Here is a 21328-nt window from a genome sequence, read left to right on the forward strand (position 1 = left end):
CTTAATTTATACAGTAACAAAAATACTGAACAGAAACTGTGCCCTTTAAAAAGTATCTGCCAGGTAGTGCATTTCACCTGAAAATCAGGTATGTAACTTTAAGGTCTTGAAATATTCTTCTTCCCTATCATCAGAATACGAGCTGGTTAATATACTGACAATGAAAAAGGCACTCATAAAAATCAAAATCAAAGACTGAGATTCCCTCTGCTGGAATCTCATTGTAGAAAACCCTAAGCATTCAAGAGATGATCAGTGGGTTTCCTCACTGTAATATTAATAAGGGAAAAGTCCTTAGCTAAGAATACGTTTTTCCCCTGAAAAACTCAGATGTGTAATCAGCCGTGCCTGATTTCCCAGTGTAAAAATTACCTTGAAAACCATGTGAATGATTAATTCTTTCAAGACTACTAGATCGCTATTTATCCAATGCCTGTGTTTTGTGTGTGTGTGTATTTACTGGTTTATTGTAAAGTATATAATAAAGGGTACAGATAACAGTCAGATGAAAAGATCACAGGGCAAGGTCTGGAGGGGTCATGAGTACAGAAGCTTCTGTCCCTGTGGAGGTGGGGTGTGCCACCCTCCGGGTACATGGATGTGTTTGTCAGTCCAGAAGCTTTTTGAACTCTATAATTCAGGGATTTCTTATGAAGGCTTCATTACACTGGAATGATTGTCTTTTTGTGTGTGTGTGTTTTTAGGGCTTTACCCACAGCATATGAAGGTTCCCAGGCTAGGAGTCGAATTGGAGCTGTAGCTGCTGGCCTACACCCCAGCCCCATCCACGTGGGATCCAAGCCACGTCTGCAACCTACACCGCAGCTCATGGAAACACCAGATCCTCAGCCCACTGAGTGAGGCCAGGGATTGAACCTCCGTCCTCACATCCAGTGCCTGTTGAACAGTACAAGATTCATCCTGGGTGACGTACTGGAAGCAAACTCATGAAACCTGCTAAAGTGTATTAATCAACTCAAAGCCGCTGTTGAGGTAAACCTCTTTAATCTATCAGAATTGCTTACCAATGTAATAATTTTGGCCAGCCTTCCCTCTTTCTATCTGAGTACAGTGTCAGGGTTGGCAGGAAGAGAAATGATATTTTAAGTGGCACATTTTCAAAGTTTATAATTGTTTGTTCTTGTCTATAGCCTGGATTTTCCTGCCTAGGCTGGAGGCTTTGCGAAGCTGATAACAGGATACCTATGTTATGCTTGGGGGGTGGGGAATGCCCTTTTTCAAAAGCATTCAGTGGGATCTAAGACTCTGGATGGGCAAAGTCTACCAAAAACTATTGAATTTAGGATAAGGATAGTAAAACATCTATCACTGTCTTTTTTAAAGTCAATTGCTAGAATCGCGTGCATTTTCTAGCGTTACATAAAGTTCCTACACTAATAGCCGTTGGCATGGATAGACTCAAGAGTTTGACCAGTCTCATTTAATAAACTATTTGAACGTTACCACTGGAGGGTTTGTCTCAATTGCCTTCTCTTAAAAAAAAATTTAAAGCACATGAGATTTCTTTTTGCCCCTAGTGAACCTCACTTTGAAACTTACGTTATCGTATTTTTTATACCTGTTGGAAAGTAGTCACTTTGGGGCATATTGCCTATGCTTCATTGTGTAAGCTTCATAATCACACAAAACAGGATTATTTTTGTTTAGACCTAAAGAGTTAAGAGATACTGGAGTTCCCATTGTGGCACAGAGGAAACAAATCTGACAAGAGCCCTGAAGTTGCAGGTTCGATCCCCAGCCTCGCTCAGTGGGTTAAGGATCTGGTGTTGCCATGAGCTATGGTGTTAGGTCACAGATGCAGCTCGGATCCAGCACTGCTGTGGCTGTGGCACAGGCCGGCAGCTGTAGCTCCGATTGGACCCCTAGCCTGGAAACTTCCATATGCTGGTGGTGCAGCCCTAAAAAGACAAAAGACATATAAATAAATAAATAAGAGTTAATAGATACCATGCATTGGGGGAAAGGAATAATTTCAGTTTGTCTATGCTATTTCTAGTTTCATTACCCTGCGTTTGTGCGTGTCAATCATTTCTATGTGTAAAAGGCATTTTTTCCTGACAAAGGGCTAAATTATTTTAAATATTTTGGGAAGTAATAGGAGACGATAACCAGTCTCGGATATTGAATCTATAATTGCTCACTAAGTAAACACATTCAACAGGAATGTTATGTAATGAATAATAATTTTGACCATTTTTTGGATTGCCTCTGACGCATCATTAAATATTTCACTGTGAATAAGCAAACACATGTGGAATAGAACAGATGCATTTTGAGTCAATTTAAATTACTAAATTATTATTTTGGAGAATTACCTGAGCATCATCTTCTTTAAGCAGCCTTTTCTTTTTAAAAAAATGTTTCACATTTTTTTTCACCTTTTACTTTTCTCTACTTTTATGTTTGAAAATAAACCTCCATCAAAAAATTATTTTGTACAGTACAAAAAGTGCTAAATTTTCTACAATGGTCAACACCAGTTTTGTTGTTTGGGTTACAGCTTCTGTAAATCTTCTATAATGACATGTTGGTGAAAATTTAGGGAAAAAAATGAAAGTGATTTTAGTCGTGTCCAATATTTATGTTGCTGATAAGTGAGTACTCATTTTAGCAAAGGCCTTTTTTTTTTTTTTAAACACCAAAGATTGAATATGAACCTAATTGCAAAATACAGGAAAAGGCCAAAGTATTTCATCAAAATTTTAGAATACATATAATGTAATAATAACAAACAGGGTAAAGTTTTAGTAACAAACTAAATGGGTTCGAGGAGATTGTCTGGTAATTGTAAAATTTAGGCAGGTGTGATTTAGGATTTTGTGCCAAGTTCCAAAATGTTGGGACATATTCTAACTGGGTTCAGCTTACCCTTTTCTACCACCAGAAGGATGATGAAGTCGTGTGCAATCAACTTGTTTTGAAGTGGCAAAGGGAAATTTACATTCAACTATGGGACATCAGTCACAAAGAAATATATAATTATGTTAAAATCTTAATCATATTTTGTTGTGTTTGTCATCTTCAGAACAGAAACATTTTATTTTTAAAATGATTTTTATTTTTTCCATTATAGTTGGTTTATAGTCTTCTGTTACTTTCCTACAGTGCTCAAAGTGACCCAGTCACACACACATATACATTCTTTTTCTCACATTATCCTCCATCATGCTCCATCACAAGTGACTAGATATAGACCCCAGTGCTATACAGCAGGATCTCATTGCTTACCCATTCTGAATGCAATCGTTTTCATCTATTAACCCCAGATCCCAGTTCATCCCACTCCCTCCACCTCCTCCTGGCAACCACATGTATGTTCTCCAAGTCCATGAGTTTCTTTTCTTTGGAAAGGTTTATTTGTGCCGTATATTAGACTCCAGATATAAGTGATATCATATGGGATTTGTCTTTCTCTTTCTGACTTGCTTCACTTAGTATGAGAGTCTCTAGTTCCATCCATGTTGCTGCAAATAGCATTATTTTGTTCTTTTTTTATGGCTAAGTAGTATCCCATCGTGTATATATACCACATCTTCTTAATCCATTCATCTGTCATTTAGGTTGTGTCTGTGTCTTGGCTATTGTGAAGAGTGCTACAATGACCATGTGGGTGCATGTCTTTTTCAAGGAAAATCTTGTCTGCACACATGCCCAAGAGTGGGATTGCTAAGAAGTCATATAGTAGTTCTATGCATAATTTTCTTTCTTTTTTTTTTTTTTTTGTCTTTTTGCTATTTCTTGGGCCGCTCCCGTGGCATATGGAGGTTCCCAGGCTAGGGGTCGAATTGGAGATGTAGCCACCGGCCTACGCCAGAGCCACAGCAACTCGGGATCCGAGCCGCGTCTGCAACCTACACCACAGCTCACGGCAATGCCGGATCGTTAACCCACTGAGCAAGGGCAGGGACCGAACCCGCAACCTCATGGTTCCTACTTGGATTCGTTAACCACTGCGCCACGACGGGAACTCCCTATGCATAATTTTCTAAGGTACCTCCATACGGTTTTCCATAATGGTTGTACCAATTTACATTCCCACCAATAGTGTAGGAGGGTACTCTTTTCTCCACACCCTCTTCAGCATTTGTTATTTGTGGACTTGTTAATGATGGCCATTCTGACTGGTGTGAGGTGGTACCTCATGGGAGTTTTGATTTGCATTTCACTAATAATCAATGACGTTGAGCATTTTTTCATGTGCTTGGTGGCCATCTGTATATCTTTGGAGAGATGTCTATTCAGGTCTTTTGCCCATTTTTCAATTGGGTTGTTGATTTTTTTGCTATTGAGTTGTGTAAGTTATTTGTTGTTATTTTATTTTATCATTATTATTGTTTTGACTGCGTCCACGGCATGAGGATGTTCTGGATCTGGGATCAAACCTGAGCCACAGTAGCAACCCCAGCACTGACAACACAGTGATGACACTGGGTCCTTAACCCAATGAGTCACCAGGGAACTCTGAAACACTTTAATAAAAACAAACATTCAGGAATGTTTTTCTTGTTAAAAGTTTTAACATGAAAGAAAGTGTGTATGGGTGTGTGTGTGAACATGCATACTGTATGTTTTAACCAGATGGCTGCTTTTTGTTTCATTTCTAATGTTGATGATTTGGGGGCATATGAATGTCCTCCACCGCTTTGCAGAGGGAAAAGATTACTTAGACTTTGTGCTCTGTGGTTAGTAATAGTGAAATAATGCTTCGTCCATAGGAAACGATACCTTTACTAGGTGGTCCCATCTCTGTGTTCTGATTACAGGAGGTCTATAATTAACATCACCCTTTCAAGACTGATCGATTATTGTTGCTTTGAGACATTAGGTACTAATTCCGTCTTGTCTTGGGTAAGCTGGTGCTCTAATTCCTGGTAGAACTGTCACGTTGCTGTGAGTGATGCAAATATATCTGGCTTATTAACATAGAGTGGAGAAAATTGTTTTGTTGGCTTGAAACAGAAAAATGAATTGTACCTTCTATTTCCTTCTTTTCTTCTCTTTTTTTTTTTAAGTCTTTTTTGCCATTTCTTGGGCCACTCCCGCGGCATGTGGAGGTTCCCAGGCTAGGGGTCGAATCAGAGCTGTAGCCGCCCTGCCTACGCCAGAGCCACAGCAACACGAGATCTGAGCCGGGGTCTGCAACCTACACCACAGCTCACGGCAACGCCGGATCCCTAACCCACTCAGCAAGGCCAGGGATCAAACCAGCAACCTCATGGTTCTTAGTCAGATTCGTTAGCCACTGAGCCACGACGGGAACTCCGTACCTTCTATTTCCATGATGGGTGTTCAACAAATCTCTTAAGAATTCTTAAGTGTCGGTGCCTAAAAAGCTCTTCCTTGACTCTGTGACCATCAAGCTAGATCATGTTTAGACAGTTCCAAATAGAAAATATCGCCCTGAGTTCTGACGTTGTTTTACACTTGTATTTTCTTGTAGTTTGGGTATAAATTTAAATAAAAACCTACAAAGTCTGCTTTTTTAAAAGACAGCTTATTTGTTTTTCTTTTTGGCCACACCTGTGGCATATGGAAGTTCCTGGGCCAGGGATCAAACCTGCACCACAGCAGCGACCACAGCACTGATGACACAATGACAACACTGGATCCTTAACCTGCTGAGCCACAAGGGTACGCCAGACAGTTTATTTTATTTTTTTTAGGGCTGCACCCATGGCATATGGAAGTTCCTAGGTTAGGGGTTGAATCAGAGCTTTAGCTGCCGGTCTACGCCACAGCTACAGCAATGCCAGATCTGAGCCGAGTCTGCGACCTACACCATAGCTCATGGCAATGCTGGATCCTTAACCCACTGAGTAAGCCCAGGGATCAAACTTGCATCTTCATGGATGCTAGTCAGATTTGTTTCCACTGAGCCACGAAGGGAACTCTTAGTTTATTTTTATATTTTTGAAAAAATAGCCCATCATATAATATACTTGCATTTTTTTTTTTTAAATTTCTATTTACCTGTCTGTACCTTGTTACTGCTGAGGATGAAATTCAATGGGGGGAGTTCCCGTTGTGGCGCAGTGGCTAACGAATCCGACTAGGAAACATGAGGTTGTGGGTTTGGTCCCTGGCCTTGCTCAGTGGGTTAACAATCCGGCGTTGCCGTGAGTTGTGTAGGTTGCAGATGTGGCTCGGATCCCGTGTTGCTGTGGCTCTGGCGTAGGCCGGCAGCTATAGCTCCGATTAGACCCCTAGCCTGGAAACCTCCATATGCCGTGAGAGCGTGAGAGCGGCCCAAGAAATGCCAAAAAAATAAAAAGACAAAAAAAAAAAAAAAAAAAAGAAATTCAATGGGATCTTTGCTTGCATTTACTTGTTCTACTAAAAGTTATATATGTGTAAATGTATATCCCTGAAGATGGCTGTGATTTCTTGCCATTATTTGCAAGGTGGTTTATATGTATTTCCTGTTATTTGTCGGAAATTAGAAGTTGATTAAGAATGGAGGATCATTTGAAAGTGACTTTACACACCTTTTGTGGACAATAAGCCTGTCTTTCTGTTTTTGGCATTTTTCCTAGCAGAATATACATTACACAGTTATTTGTATGTGTTCATATATCATATATGTATGTATTCTTGTTCATCGTGGAAGGGAACCTAATTTAATTGAACATTATTTGCTCAAGCTTGATATGTGCAATGGACAAGCCGTATTCTATTTCAATTATAAATTTGTCGCACTATTTTAAAAATGTGTTTCTGTAAACAAACTGTTTTCAAAACGAAAAACCATTTTTTTTTTTTTTTGGTCAGCATACATGCATGGGATGGATTTCTTTATTCCCTCTGCCAACCTCTGAGGGTAAAAGACAGCTTATATTCTTCACTTTTGCATGGCCATTTCATAAAATCATTGAAAGGAGCTTCAAGGCCATGTTCAAGTCAACTCTCTCACTTTACAGATGATGAAAAGGAGATTCATGAAAAATAGTGTCTTGTCGATGATTCTGCAAAGAGAGAGTGAGAAAACTAGGGCTAAACCATGAACTCCTGAATTCACTAAAAATGTAGGAAAGATTGGGCCCCTGTTATTTAACAGAAATTGTGTTAGGTAGTAGGGATAAAATGACGAATGTAGTATTTGCTCTCCAAAGGGCTTACCATGTCTTAGGACACCCAAAATCAAACTGTAGCCTGGCTGCTAACATCATAATAGGAGGCAGTACAATGAAAATGCACAACACATATATGAAGTAGTCTTCCCTTCCAGAACCTCAAAACTTAAACTGACTTAACTAAAAATCATGAGGATACAGGGCACAGGTGCACATGATCACCTCACAAGAGACAGTCAGAAAAATCCCAACTCTACCAAAATCTATACGGTAAAAAAAACAAAAACAAAAACCGCTTTCTTTAATGAATAATTGAAAAAAAAGATATGGGGGGAACCTAAAGATTAAAAGAGACTGAAGAGACATATCAGCCACTTGGACTAAATGGATTTGCTTGAGGCAAACTTATTTTAACATTATGTTATAGAAATGAAAATGCAAACACTACTCAATAGTGACACTATTACGATGTTTGTCTTTTAAAGAGTATGATGGTGTTTTAAGTTAAAACAAAAAGCATTGTCTTTTAGAGATTCATGATGAGCGTTTACACACAAAATTATATGATGTGTGGAATTTGCTTCAAAATAATTAAAGTGGAGAGGTGAGGAGGTAGTTTATGGAGGAAACAAAATGTACCTTGAGTTGTTTATTTCATAAAGGGGTAATGATGATCTGGGAAGATATTACATCCATTCCTCACTTAATGACTTGTTAATTGTTTCTGCAAATGCTGCTGCTACTTGGGAAGTGAAAAGAAATATCTACAGTAATGGGAAAAGTAATGTATTCCATCCAACCCAAAATATCAAGATTGTTCAAGGGCTCATGTTAATTAAGACTAGGAAGTGAATCTAGATCCAAATGTAATTACTCATTTATTTTCCAACCTTGGAAATGTTACAAATTTATGAGTGTATTAATTATTGTTGTATTTTTGTGACTAGTGGCTGTACTTTTCTTCTCATCTCGTGTGATGAAATCATTACAGCTCAGATTGCCGTTTGTGAAAAGAGTTTTTTTTCCCTTAAAGGACCAGCATATTTAAAAAAAAATAGTTCAGGGAGTTCCCATTGTGGTTCAGTGGCAACAAACCCAACAAGTATACATGAGGATACAGGTTCGATCCCTGGCCTTGCTCAGTGCGTTAAGGATCCAGCGTTGCCATCAGCTGTGGTGTAGGTCACAGATACGGCTTGTATCCCACATTGTCGTGGCTGTGTTGCAGGCCGGCAGCTGCAGCTCCCATTCAACCCCTGGCCTGGGAACTTCCATGTGCCATAGGTGTCACTGAAAAAAAAAGTTCAATTATTTTTCAAAAATTTTCAAGTTTTTTAAGTTCCCTTGTTAGATTTTATATATATATATATATATACACTTATCAGTTCCCATAGCTAATCTTAAGAAAAAGTTCTTTAAATTTAACAGACTTTGCCCTCTTTTTATTCTTGAAGCATGTGGAGATATACCAATCAGTTTTAACAGAAAATACTTCACATTCACCCAACAACAATTTAGTCTTATTCTACTGGTGGGCAAGCTGGGGATGTTTAAGGTAGCTTTTCTCTGCAGGACAAAAGTCATCTTCCCAGAGGCTTAGCTCTTTGTATTTCTCTTAGTTTGAGTACAAAAAGCCACCTTCAAATACAGAATTGGAAACCACTTAAAACTGGGAATTAAAAGTAAATCCAGACATCCATGTGACTAAAATCCCTGTATGGCAAACCAAACGAAAATGAACTTCTGAGAACTTACAGTTGTTCATTCTAAGTAATTTTTATAGGTCTTACACTATTCTTCAGATACAATACAAACAGATTGCTGTTTTCTTTTGGAAGCGTCTCGTGTTCATTAACTGTAATAGCCACATTGAAAGCTGGAGCTACAGGCATAGCTTTCTCGGGGCTCCAGAGTTTGTGTAGCTGCTTCCTGCTGAGCAGTTGAAGGGGTTATGGATGGAAGTGAAGGCACTGAAGGATGCAGTACATCAGGTGTTTGAGAAAGAGGGGGAAAGAGTGATTGTGAGGAAGACTGAATGGAGTTGTTCTGGCTGATGCGATCCGTGATTTGTAGGAAGGCCGTGAAATGTTAAAGACCAGTTAAAAGCTGGCCCCTGTTGGCAGAATATCAAGACTCACCTTTTTCAGCTGAAAGGCAGAGTAATGCTTAGACTTAGGTTCAGGAATTCATAATGAGAGTCACAGCGTTTCAGAGGAGGGAGAATTCTCAGCCTTGATACCTCTGCTTTGCCAAGTTCAGGACTGATTCAGAAGGAGTGGGACACTGAAAATAGGAATGGGGACATCTAGGTCAGTGCACTTAGCAATCGTTCATCTCCATTGGGTCAGTTATTTATTGCTCTGTAACAAACTACCCCTAAACTTACAGGCTTAAAGAAACAACACGTATTAACTCACCGTTTCTGCAGGTCAGTGATACTGGTCTTTGGCTGGTCTGCGCAAAGCTGAGTCTGAGTCTTCGGGTTTGGGTTTCCCAAATGGCTGCACTTGGGTAGAAGCTGAGGATGCAGTTACCTCGAAGACCAGCTGGGGAAAACCTTCACTTCTTCTTCCTTTTTTTTTTAGGTCTCTTTAGGCCCACTTATGGAAGTTCCCAGGCCAGGGGTGGAATCAGAGCTGTATCCACTGGTCTACACCACAGCCACAGCAACGCCAGATTGAACCACATCTGCCACCTACACTACAGCTCACGGCAATGCCAGATCCTTAACCTACTGAGCGAGGCCAGGGATCAAACCCATGTGCTCATGGATACTAGTCAGATTCACTTCTACTGAGCCGCAACGGGAACTCCAAAACCTTCACTTCTTTAGGATCCTTTTATACTGTTAAAAATTATTGAAAAGACCATGTTATCACAAGCTAATGGCCAAATCAGAACTACAACTCATCTTTCCTGATTTCCAATCTATTAATCTTTTGTAGTAAATGCCATGATTATTGATAATTACGGTGAAAAATGCGAAAGATTTCTGTGTTCCTACAGTTATAATAAGGTCCTAGGATGGGGTGGAAAAGATGAGAGAGAAAAGTAACCCTTCCAGCACACAGCTTCCAGCTCAACTGCTTTGAAGTCATTTCTGGATTCTTTACAAAAGTCTTGAAAAATAAGGTGTTCCTGCTGCCAAAAAAATTTTTTAAAAATCACAGAAAATTTGACAACTCCAAAGAACTTATGATTAAGTAGGTTGTATCTGATGATGTTTACTGTATTAGAATATAAAACTGAAAAATGTAAAATACAAGCACACATATATTCCATTAGCCATTAGAGCTTTGATGTTGTCATAAACCGTGTCTCTGGAAAACTCCTCTGTACACTTGAAAGAGAATGAGAATGAAAATAACATTTAGCATTACTGTGCAAATAGTCTTGACCTTTTGGGCCCCCAGAATGGATGAATCTTGGGACCCCAGGGCTTCTCAGATGACACTTGAAAACCACCATTTTGAGCCATAGACAGGGCTCGGGGATGTGAAATGGTAACGGGGCCCTTGTTGTGGGGTGGACACTAAAGTTTCACTTCTACATTTCTACAGTTTTCTTTGACTTGTCTTAAAAAGCTTAAACCTGACAAATTTGTTTTTTTAAAATAAAACAAACAAATTGTATATTCATATCCTACCTCATGCACACTGTGCTCTTGGGATCTAGTGTGAATCTAGACTTACCCTACTTTTCCACAGAAAGAGTTGGTCACTCAAAGCTATCATTCCTTTTACGACATGTTCTACGGCTTGAAACTTGAGTTCTGAAGAAAACGGTACAATGAGAAAACACCATCTCATTCTAATTAAAGTAATGCCATTGGTTAAAAGATTTTTCCAGGAGTTCCCGTCGTGGCGCAGTGGTTAACGAATCTGAATAGGAACCATGAGGTTGCGGGTTCGATCCCTGCCCTTGCTCAGCGGGTTAACGATCCGACATTGCCATGAGCTGTGGTGTAGGTTGCAGACACGGCTCGGATTCCCCGTTGCTGTGGCTCTGGTGTAGGCTGGCAGCTACAGCTCCAATTTGACCCCTAGCCTGGGAACCTCCATATGCCGCGGGAGCGGCCCAAGAAATGGCAAAAGGACAACAACAAACAAACAAACAAAAAACAAAAAAAAAAAGATTTTTCCAAACCTGTGTCTCTAGGAGTTCCCACTGTGGCTCAGCAGTTAACAAACCCGAAGAGTATCCATGAGGATGCACCTTAGATCCCTGGGCTTGCTCCGGGGGTTAAGGATCCAGCATTGCCATCAGCTGTGGTGTAGGTCACATATGCAGCTGGGATCCTGTGTTGCTGTGGCTGTGGTGTAGGCCAGCAGCTAAAGCTCCAATTTGACCCCTAGTCTGGGAACCTTTATAGGCCATGGACGGTGTGGCCCTAGAAACAAAACAAAACAAAAACAAAAATGGTGTCTCTAGATCTCAGGAAATCACCATGCATATTTAAATGTAAAATAAAAGGTTACACATAAATTTTACTGAAAAAACAAATCATATGTTGAAGAATCACACTATGAATAAAGTTCTTCCTGAATACAGAGTAGGTAGGAGAAACAAATAAGTGAACTAAAAAGGAGAAAGAGAGATGATTGTTAAAGTATCTCTATGAACAGAGCAATGAAGTGCAAAACCCAATAAGATGTTAAGGAGTCGTGTGTTTGCAAGGGAGGGGAGGATATACGACTGCTTTTCTGAAGAAGGAATTTGTACAGGTTCGTCACATTTGTATTATTATTCACATTCTAATAAGTGGAAACTTTGTTTTCAGATTGTCCCGCTTGGGATTCTACTAGTTTGACCTGCAATAACGAGACTTGTCCAAGAGCCGGGCACTTGAAAATTGATGATAACTATCCCGTTGTGTCACAATCAGTGACCAAAAATCAGTCATCATCCAGAGAAGTTGGACAGATGACCTTAATATATAAAGAGAAAGTTCATATTGGAGCAAAAAATAAGAAGTATATGCTCCAGGACCTGTGTGAATCACAGCTGCCAGAAAACCAAGAAAGCAGAAAAGGTAATAATCTAAAGACGCCTAAAGAACTCAGCTGGAGGCTTCACCTTAATTGTGACTTCTCCAAAGTCATTCTGTGGCCAAATCTACTTTGCGTTTACTCCTTTTATGCAACCAACAATCAAACCATACCTTTAAGCAAGACATCTGCTTCCTTCCTCTGACCAAAGTAACACAGTAAATAAAAAAGAGAAGCAATTAAGAGAAGAGTCAGTTCCCATTTAAAAATGTAGTTTCTTAGCTTTATTTTTATGTAGTTTCGACTTCATAAGTATTTAGCTTGACTACTTTCAGTTTAACTCCAAAAGCACCAATGAAACCAAATGCTGAAATATGTCTTGTATTGCCTGTGACTTCCTACATTTTAGAATCAGTTTTCCCAGTGTTGATGGGAGCCATTGGGAAACTGGTACATAGTACCTCCTTCTCAGCTGTGTCCACATCATGTAAAAACATGTTTTCTTAATTTAAATGAAATAAGAGTTCACAGGGAATATTGGGTTTAGGTAGTGCTAAATCATTTTAAAATGATATGTGGAAATTTAATTCCAATTCTACCAGGATACCCAGGCTATTGTTTAACCACATCTATAATGTGTTCTTTTATGTACCAATTAGTTTATTAAACAATCAGTGATATGATCAGGCAATAGTAATAAATGATACAGTGTTTTTTTCACTCCTATAGGTTTTTTTTTTTTTTTTTTTTTTTTTTTTTGTCTTCCCTTAGGTCTAGAATTTACATTGCATTTAGAAAACATTCTCAACTATCTCCTAAGCTAGGGACTCTCAGATATAAACTCAAAGTTGTTTTCTTTTTGTTTTAATCTATTTGAGTGCCTCATTTGTTCTTGTTTCTTCTTGAGCTTGGTACATCCAAAAAGCAGGACTCAAACAATATACCAGCTTGAGCTTCCTCAGCACGGGAAAATGTGAACCAGAAAAACTGCAAAATAAATACAGCCAACTTCAAACAGTTCATGTAGATAATTTCTTTTCTCAGGGGATACCATGCATAAAATATCAAGCCAAGTCTAGTTCCTCAGGGGCCCAGGATTTGTGCATTTGTTCATTGAATAATGAATAATTGAATAATGACTTATTCTATGCAGAGTCCCAATCATTTTAGATCCTAATTATTTCTGGAAACATCCCCTCAGTTGAAGCCTGTACCAGCTTTTCTTGCATTATCAATGCCTTCAGACTCATCTCCCTCCATTTACTTGTATGTAATTCAACCTCATCCCTCCCATGATACGTAGAGTGATCTGTCTCAAGTGCTCATATGACCACAGACCACTCTTGAAAGCATATTCATGTCTAGGCATCTTAAAGTAACACATAAGGATTTCATCATGTGACTTTGCCTGACTCTTCCGCCCTAGCCCTCTGTCTGTCCTTTGCTCTGGGATTCTTTTTTTGTTCGTTTGTTTGTGTTCTTTGTCCTCTTAGAGCCACATCCTCTGTGTATAGAAGTTCTTAGGCTAGGGGTCAAATCACAGCTGCAGCTGATGACCTATGACACAGCCTGGTAAGATCGAAGCTGTTTCTGTGACCTAAACTGCCGCTCACAGCAACACTGGATCCTCAACACCCTGCGCGAGGCTAGGGATCGAACCCTCATCCTACCTTCCTGGATACTAGTCCAATTCATTACCACTGAGCCACATTGGCAAGTCCCGCTCTGGCCTTCTCAACAGCTGCCCTCCTCACCTCACCCTGTATTGTAAACAAATACCCTATTGTATGATTCTGTTCCTTCCTTGGAGTAGATTGCATGCTGTCTCCCTCTCCTGCGCTCTGTTCCAATGACTCTGACTGACCTCACTGCTTAGGTCTCAGCTCAGGCATTAACTCTAGAAAACCATCCCTGACACCTTTTATCCACATTTGTATTCTTGTTGTTTTATTTTTTGTCACACCCCTGACATGTGAATGTTCCCAGGCCAGGGATTGTACCCGAGCCACAGCAGTGACAGTTCTCAGTCCTTAACCACTAGGCAACCAGGAAAATCCTTTACATGCTTCTTTAAACAACTGTGCCTAGGAGTTCCCATGATGGCTCAGCAGAAACGAATCTGACTGGTATCCATGAGGGCCCAGGTTTGATCCCTGGCCTCGCTTAGGATCTGGCATTGCTGTGAACCGTGGTGTAGGTCACAGATGTGACTCGGATCCTGTGTTGCTGTGACTCTGGTGTATACTGGCTGCTATAGCTCTAGTTCAACCCCTGGCCTGGGAACCTCCATATGCCATGGGTGTGGCCCTTAAAGGAGAAAAAACTAAATAAAAAACCCAAAAAACTCCTGTGCCTAGTGCTGAGCAGGAACTCAATAAATAATTATTGAGTAAAATAAATAAAGGCTATACAAAGATGATTTTAGGAGCTTGTCCTGGAATTCCTATGATGACACAGTGGGTTAATAGTCTTCCTTTTGGAATCTTTACTTCATGTTTTGTTCAACCTATATTCCTCTTTTTTTTTTTTTTTGGTCTTTTTGCCTTTTCTAGGGCTGCACCTGCAGCATATGGAGGTTCCCAGGCTAGGGGTCTAATCGGAGCTGTAGCCACCAGCCTATGCCAGAGCCACAGCAAGGCCAGATCTGAGCCATGTCTGCAACCCACACCACAGCTCACGGCAATGCCAGATCCTTAACCCACTGAGCAAGGCCAGGGATCGAACCCGCAACCTCAAGGTTCCTAGTCGGATTCGTTAACCACTGAGCCATGACAGGAACTCCCTCTTTTTTTTTTTTTTTTTTTTTTTAGTATCTATGATGGGTTCGTGTTTCTGTCTTGTTGCTGTCCAACTACCCTCTCAAAAGAGAACATCGAAGCCTGTCTTGTTCATTACAAAAGCCAAGCATGAGGATTACACGTTACTAACTCTATGTAAATGTATACCTAGCTTTCCTATTTATAAATAATTGATTATGTGTCTCTTTTGCCTTTTAGATTCTCCTGAAAAATATCCTCATTTGAAGGTAGCCTGTTTTATACATTCATCTTGAATTATTTACTCCACACTGTATCATCTGTACATTATGGATTAATCAAATCTTTTCCAAACCCATGCAGTCTACTGTTGTGGTGAAAATGTCTGTTCATCATAAAACAGTTGGCACGAAGGCTTTGCAAATGTCCAGAGCAGGTAAATTTTGCAATATAACTTTAACTCTGAAAAGGACGCTAAAATATTTGGAATGCTCACAGTCTTCTTACTCCCTTTTGTTTTCTTAGCAAATTTAGTTGACGGATTTGACATACATAAGGTAGATGTTATTGTTGGTATAGGTGCTTTGAAAGGTATGAATATGCTAAAGAGATTTTATAATTTATTTAGTTAGTTTCTGATTGATGTTATTAAAAGGAGACCAACAACAGGATGCACTTTAGTATACTTTTGGTTGAGGTGACTTGCTTTTTTATATATTTTTGTTTATCGTGGTCCTTTTACAGTGATCTCTCAAATCATGCTGTACCACAAGTGACCCAGCCACACACACACACACACATTCTTCATCTCAGATTTTCTTCTAACATCGTCTGTCAAAATTGATTGGATATAGTTCCTTGTGCTATGCAGGAAGACCCCACTGCATATCCATTCTAACTGTAATAGTTTGCACCTACTAATGCCAAAACGCCCAGTCATACCACTGCCTCCTCCTCCCCCTTGGCAACCACAAGCCTGCTCTCCGTGTCTATGAGTCTGCTTCTTTTCTGTAGATGGATGACCTGTGCCGTAGTTTAGATTCCACATGTAAGTGACATCCTACGGTATTTGCTTTTTTCTGACTGACTTAGTGTGAGAATCTCTAGTTGCATCCATGTGGCTGCAGAGGACATTCATTTCTTCTCTTTTATGGCTGGGTAGTATTAATTGTATACATGTACCACGTCTTCTTCATTCATTCATCTGCCAATGGACATTTAGATTGTTTCCAAGTCTTGACTACTGTGGACAGTGCTACATCGAGCATAAGGGTGCATGCATATTTTTGAATGAAAGGTTTTTCCAACTATGTACCCAGGAGTGGGAATGTTGGAGCATTTGGTAGTTCTATATTTAGGTTTCTGAGGAAACTCCATGCTTTTTTCTAAAGTGCTTTTTCCAAATTTACATTTCCACCCACGTTAGGGGAGAGTGTCTTTCTCTGCATCCTCCCTCGCATTTGTTATTGGTAGACTTCTTCATGATAGCCATTCTGACTGGAGTGAGGGGGTACCTCCATGTGGTCTTGATTTGCGTTTCTCTAATGATTGCACACTTTTTCTTATGTGCCTGCTGGTCATCCATATGTCTTCTTTGGAGAAATATCTGTTTAGGTCTTCTGCCCGTTTTTCATTTGGGGTGCTTTTTTTTCCTTTTGAGTTTAATGAGTGGTGTGTACAGTTTAGAGATTAAGCCCTTGTCTGTTACATTTTTCACAACTACTTTCTCCCCTTCCATAAGTTGTCTTTTCATTTTTTTATGGTTTCCTTTTCTGTGCAAAAGCTTCTCAGTTTGATTAGGTCCCAGGGGTTATATTTGTTTTTATTTCTATCATCTTGGGGTACTGACCTAAGAGAATATTTGTACCACTGATGGCAGAGAATGATTTGGCTATGTTCACTGCTAGGACTTTTATGGTGTTCAAGTCCTTAAGCCATGTTGAGGTTCATCATATGCATGGTGTGTATCTGTATTCTAGTTTCATTGTTTTAATATGCACGGTGTATATCTGTATTCTAGTTTCATTGTTTTATATGCAGTTTTCTCAACACCACTTGCTGAAGAGACTGTCTTTCCCCCTTTCATATTCTTGCCTCCTTTGTCAAAGATTAATTGACCATATGTGTCTGGATTTATTTCTGGTCTCTCCTTTCTGTTCCGTTGGTCTATAAGTCTGCTTTTGTGCCATTTCCACACTGCCCTGATTCCTATAGCTTGGTAGCATTGCCTCAAGTCTGGGTGAATTATGCCTTATGGTTTTATTTTGCATCTGCTTTTGCAATGCTGGGACTTTTCTGGCAAATTTTGGGATTGCTTGTTCTAGTTCTATGAAAAATATCATCATGAATTTGATAGAGATTCTATTAAATGTGTAGATTATTTGGGGTGAGAGAGTAATTTTAATGATATTAGATCTTCCAGTTCAGGAGCATGGGATATCTTTCCATTTCTTTGAATCCACTTTAACTCCCTTGGTTGATGTTTTCTAGTTCTCAGCCTATAAATATTTTTCTTCCTTAGATTTATTCCTAGGGATTTAATTTTTGTGGGTGCAGTTTTATAAGGATACATTTTATATTCCTTGTCTAATATTTCATTGTTCGTATGCAGAAATGCAACTGACTTCTGAATGGAAATCTTAGATCCTGCTCCACTGATGAATTCATTGATGAGTTGAAATTGTCTGCATGTGGAGTCCTTAGGATTTTCTACATAGAGTATCATGTCATCTGCATATACTGACAGTTTTACCTCTTCTCTTCCAATTTGGATAACTTCTTTCTTCTCTTTGTCTGATTGCTGTGGTTAGGCCTTCCAAATCTATGTTGAATAAAAGAATTGAGAATGGGCATCCTGATCTTGTTCCAGATTTTGGTGAGAAGGCTTTCAGCTTTTGTCTGTTGACTATGATATTGGCTGTGGTTTTTACCTCAGTGGCTTTTATCATGTTACGTTCCCTCTATAGCCACTTTGGTTGGTAAGAGTTTTTATTGTGAAAGGATGTTGGATTTTGTCAAATGCTTTTCCTGCACCTGTTGAGATAATCATGTGATTTTTGACTATTCTTTTGTTAGTTGGATGTATGATGTTGAATGATTTGGATTATGTTGAACCATATTTGTGAACTTGGGATGGATCCCACTTGGCCGTGGTATATGATCTTTCTTATGTGCTGTTGAACTTAGTTGGCTAAAATTGTGTTGAGAATTTTTGCTTCTTCATTCATCGAAAATATTGGCCTATAATTTCCTCTTTTATTGTCTTTTTAGGGCTGCACCTGCTGCATACGGAAGTTCCCAGGCTAGGGGTCAAATCGGAGCTGTAGCCATTGACCTACGCCATAGCCATAGCAATGCCAGATCCGAGCCACATCTGCAACCTACATGAAAGCTAACAGCAATGCTGGATCCTTAACCCACTGATCAAGGGCAGGGATCTAACCCGCAACCTCATGGTTCCTAGTCGGATTCATTTCCACTGCGCCATGTTGGGAACTCCCTGTAATTTCCCTTTTTTGATAGTATCTCTGTATGGTTTTGGTATTAGGATGATGATGGCTTCATAGAATGTCTTGGGAATGTTCCTTCTTCTTCAGCCTTTTGGGAAAGTTTAAGGATGGGTATAAGTTCTGCTTTGTTTGTTTGGTAAAACTTGCCTGTGACATCATCTGGTACTCTCTTAGAATTTGACTGTATCTTGTCACTCTCTTCTGGCCTGCTGTCTTCCTGTAGGGAAAACATCTGATCGCCTTATGGGGGCTAACATAATGAACTCAGTGTTTTTCTCTTGTTCCCTTTAGAATCCTCTCCTTATCTTTTACTTTTGTCATTTTTATTGTAATAAGTCTTAGTGGGGGTCCATTTGTATTCAGTTTATTTCTGGCCCTCTTTGCTTCCTGTATCTTGAAATCAGTTTCCTTTAGATTTGGAAAGTTTTTGGCCATCATTTCTTCAAATATATTTTCAATCCTCTTTTCTTTTTCTTTTCCTTCTGGAATCCATATTATGCAAAGATTGGCCCATTTTACATTTTCCCATAGAGCTCTTATATTGCTTTCATGTTTTGTTTTCATTTGGTTTTCAGTCTGCTCCCTTGAGGGGTGAGTTTCCTTATTCTATCTTCCCAGTCTCTTATTCTTTCCTCTCCATTACTCATTCTGCTCTTCAGTGCCTTTAACTGAGTTGGCATCTCTGCAAATGAATTTTCTAATGTCTCTTGGCTCCTCCTCATAGTTTCTAGATGCTTTCTAAAGTGATTGGCATTACCGTTCATATCCACTCTTGATTCTTTCAGTATTTTCATGATCTCCTTTTCGAACACGGTGTCCGTTTAGCTACTGAGGTCTCTTTACTTGTTCGCTCCTTCAGGGGAATTCTCTTCTTCATTTAGCTGGGAATGGTCCCTAAGCTTCTTCTGTTTGCTTATATTTTTCTCATTCTGTGGGTTTAGGGAAAACAGCTATCTACTCTCATCTTGTAGGAGGAATATTTATATGGGCAAACACTCCTGGGTACCTCATGAGGGTTTACAATATATATTTTTTGGAATGAATGCTAATTTTTTTCCACTGTTCAGCATGGAACCAAGTTACACATACACGCATATGTAGATTTTCCTCCCATTGTCTTGTTGTGATGTAAGTGTCTAGACATAGTTCTCAGTGCTACACAGCAGGATCTCATGGTAAATCCATGACAAGAGCAATAGTTTGCATCCGTTAACTCCAAGCTCCCGATCCCTCCCACTCCTTTCCCTTCCCCCTGGGCAACCACAGGTCTATTCTCCAAGTCCATGATCTTCTTTTCTGTGGAAAGGTTCATTTGTGCTGTCCACTAGATCCCAGTTATAAGTGATATCATATGGCATTTGTCTTTGTCTTTCTGACATACTTCACTCAGGATGAGAGTCTCTAGTTCCATCCATGTTTCTGCAAATGGCATTATTTTGTTCTTTTTTTTGGCTGAGTAGTATTCCATTGTGAATATATACCACATCTTCCTAATCCACTCATCTGTCGATGGACAGTTGGGTTGTTTCCATGTCTTGGCTTTTGTGAATGGTGCTGCAAGGAACATGTGGGTGCATGTGTCTTTTTCAAGGAAAGTTTTGTCTGGATAGATGCCCAAGAGTGGGACTGCTGGGTCATATGGTAGTTCTATGTATAGTTTTCTAAGGTCCCTCTAGACTGTTCTCCATAGTGGCTGTACCAGCTTCCATTCCCACCAACAGTGCAGGAGGGTTCCCTTTTCTCCACAACCCCTGCAGCACTTGTTATTTGTGGACTTAGTAATGATGGCCATTCTGACTGGTGTGAGGTGGTATCTCGTGGTTTTTTTTTTTTTTTGCCTCATCCATAGCATGTGGAAGTTTCGGGGCCAGGGATTGAAACTGCACCACAGCTCGGCTGTTCTGAGAGAAGCTTGGGAGCTTCTGTGAGTCACCAGTTTGTCAGTCCTGTGGGCACGGTTTCATTACTTTGCATAGAAAGTTTTAGAAGTCTTTTCTATAAAAGACCCTTAGGGGGACAGGGCACATGCCACAGAAGTGACCCAAGCCATAGCAGTGACAATGATGAATCCTTAACCATTAGGCCACCAGGAAACTCTGAAAGACCCTTTTATAGATGTAGTAAAATCAGTAAAGTAGTTCAAGCTGCTGCAGTGACAACACCAGATCTTAACCCACTAAACCACCAGGGAACTCCCTTTGTGCCATATTTTAGATTCCACACATAAGTAATATATGATTTTGGTCTTTCTCTTTCTGACTTACTTCACTTGTTTGATAATCTATAGTCATATCTATGTTGCTGTGAATGGCATTATTCTTTTTCTTGGCCGAGTAGTATTCCGTTGCACATATGTACTACATCTTCTGTACCCATTCATCTGTTGATGAACATTTAGGTTGTTTGCATATCTTGGCTATTGTGAATAATGCTGCTATGAACATAAGGGTGCATATATCCTTTCTATTTATGTGTTTATTTATAATATAGTCGATTTTCAATGTTGTGCTGCTGAATATATCTTTCCTATTACAATTTTGGCTGGATATATGCCCAGGAGTGGGATTGCTGGATCATATGGCAACTCTTTTTCAGTTTTTAGAGGAATATCCTCATCCCATTTTCCATCGTGGATGTACCAATTTACATTCCCACCAACAGTGTAGGAGGGTTCCCTTTTCTCCACACCCTCCCCAGCATTTGTTATTTGTAGACTTATTAATGATAGCAATTCTGACCAGTATGAGACAGCACCTCACTGAAGTTTTGATCTGCATTTCTCTAATTATTAATGATGTTGAACACTTTTTCATGTGCCTGTTGGACATCTGTATGTCTTCTTTAGAGAATGTCTATTTAGGTCTTCTGCCGATATTTGATTGGGTTGTTTTGTTGTTGAATTGTATAAGCTGTGTGTATATTTTGGAAGTTAAGTCCTTGTGGATCACATTGTTTGCAGATATTTTTGTCATTCAGTAGGTTGT

This window comes from Sus scrofa, chromosome 17 (assembly GCF_000003025.6).
Source record: "Sus scrofa isolate TJ Tabasco breed Duroc chromosome 17, Sscrofa11.1, whole genome shotgun sequence".
Classification (NCBI taxonomy): domain Eukaryota; kingdom Metazoa; phylum Chordata; class Mammalia; order Artiodactyla; family Suidae; genus Sus; species Sus scrofa.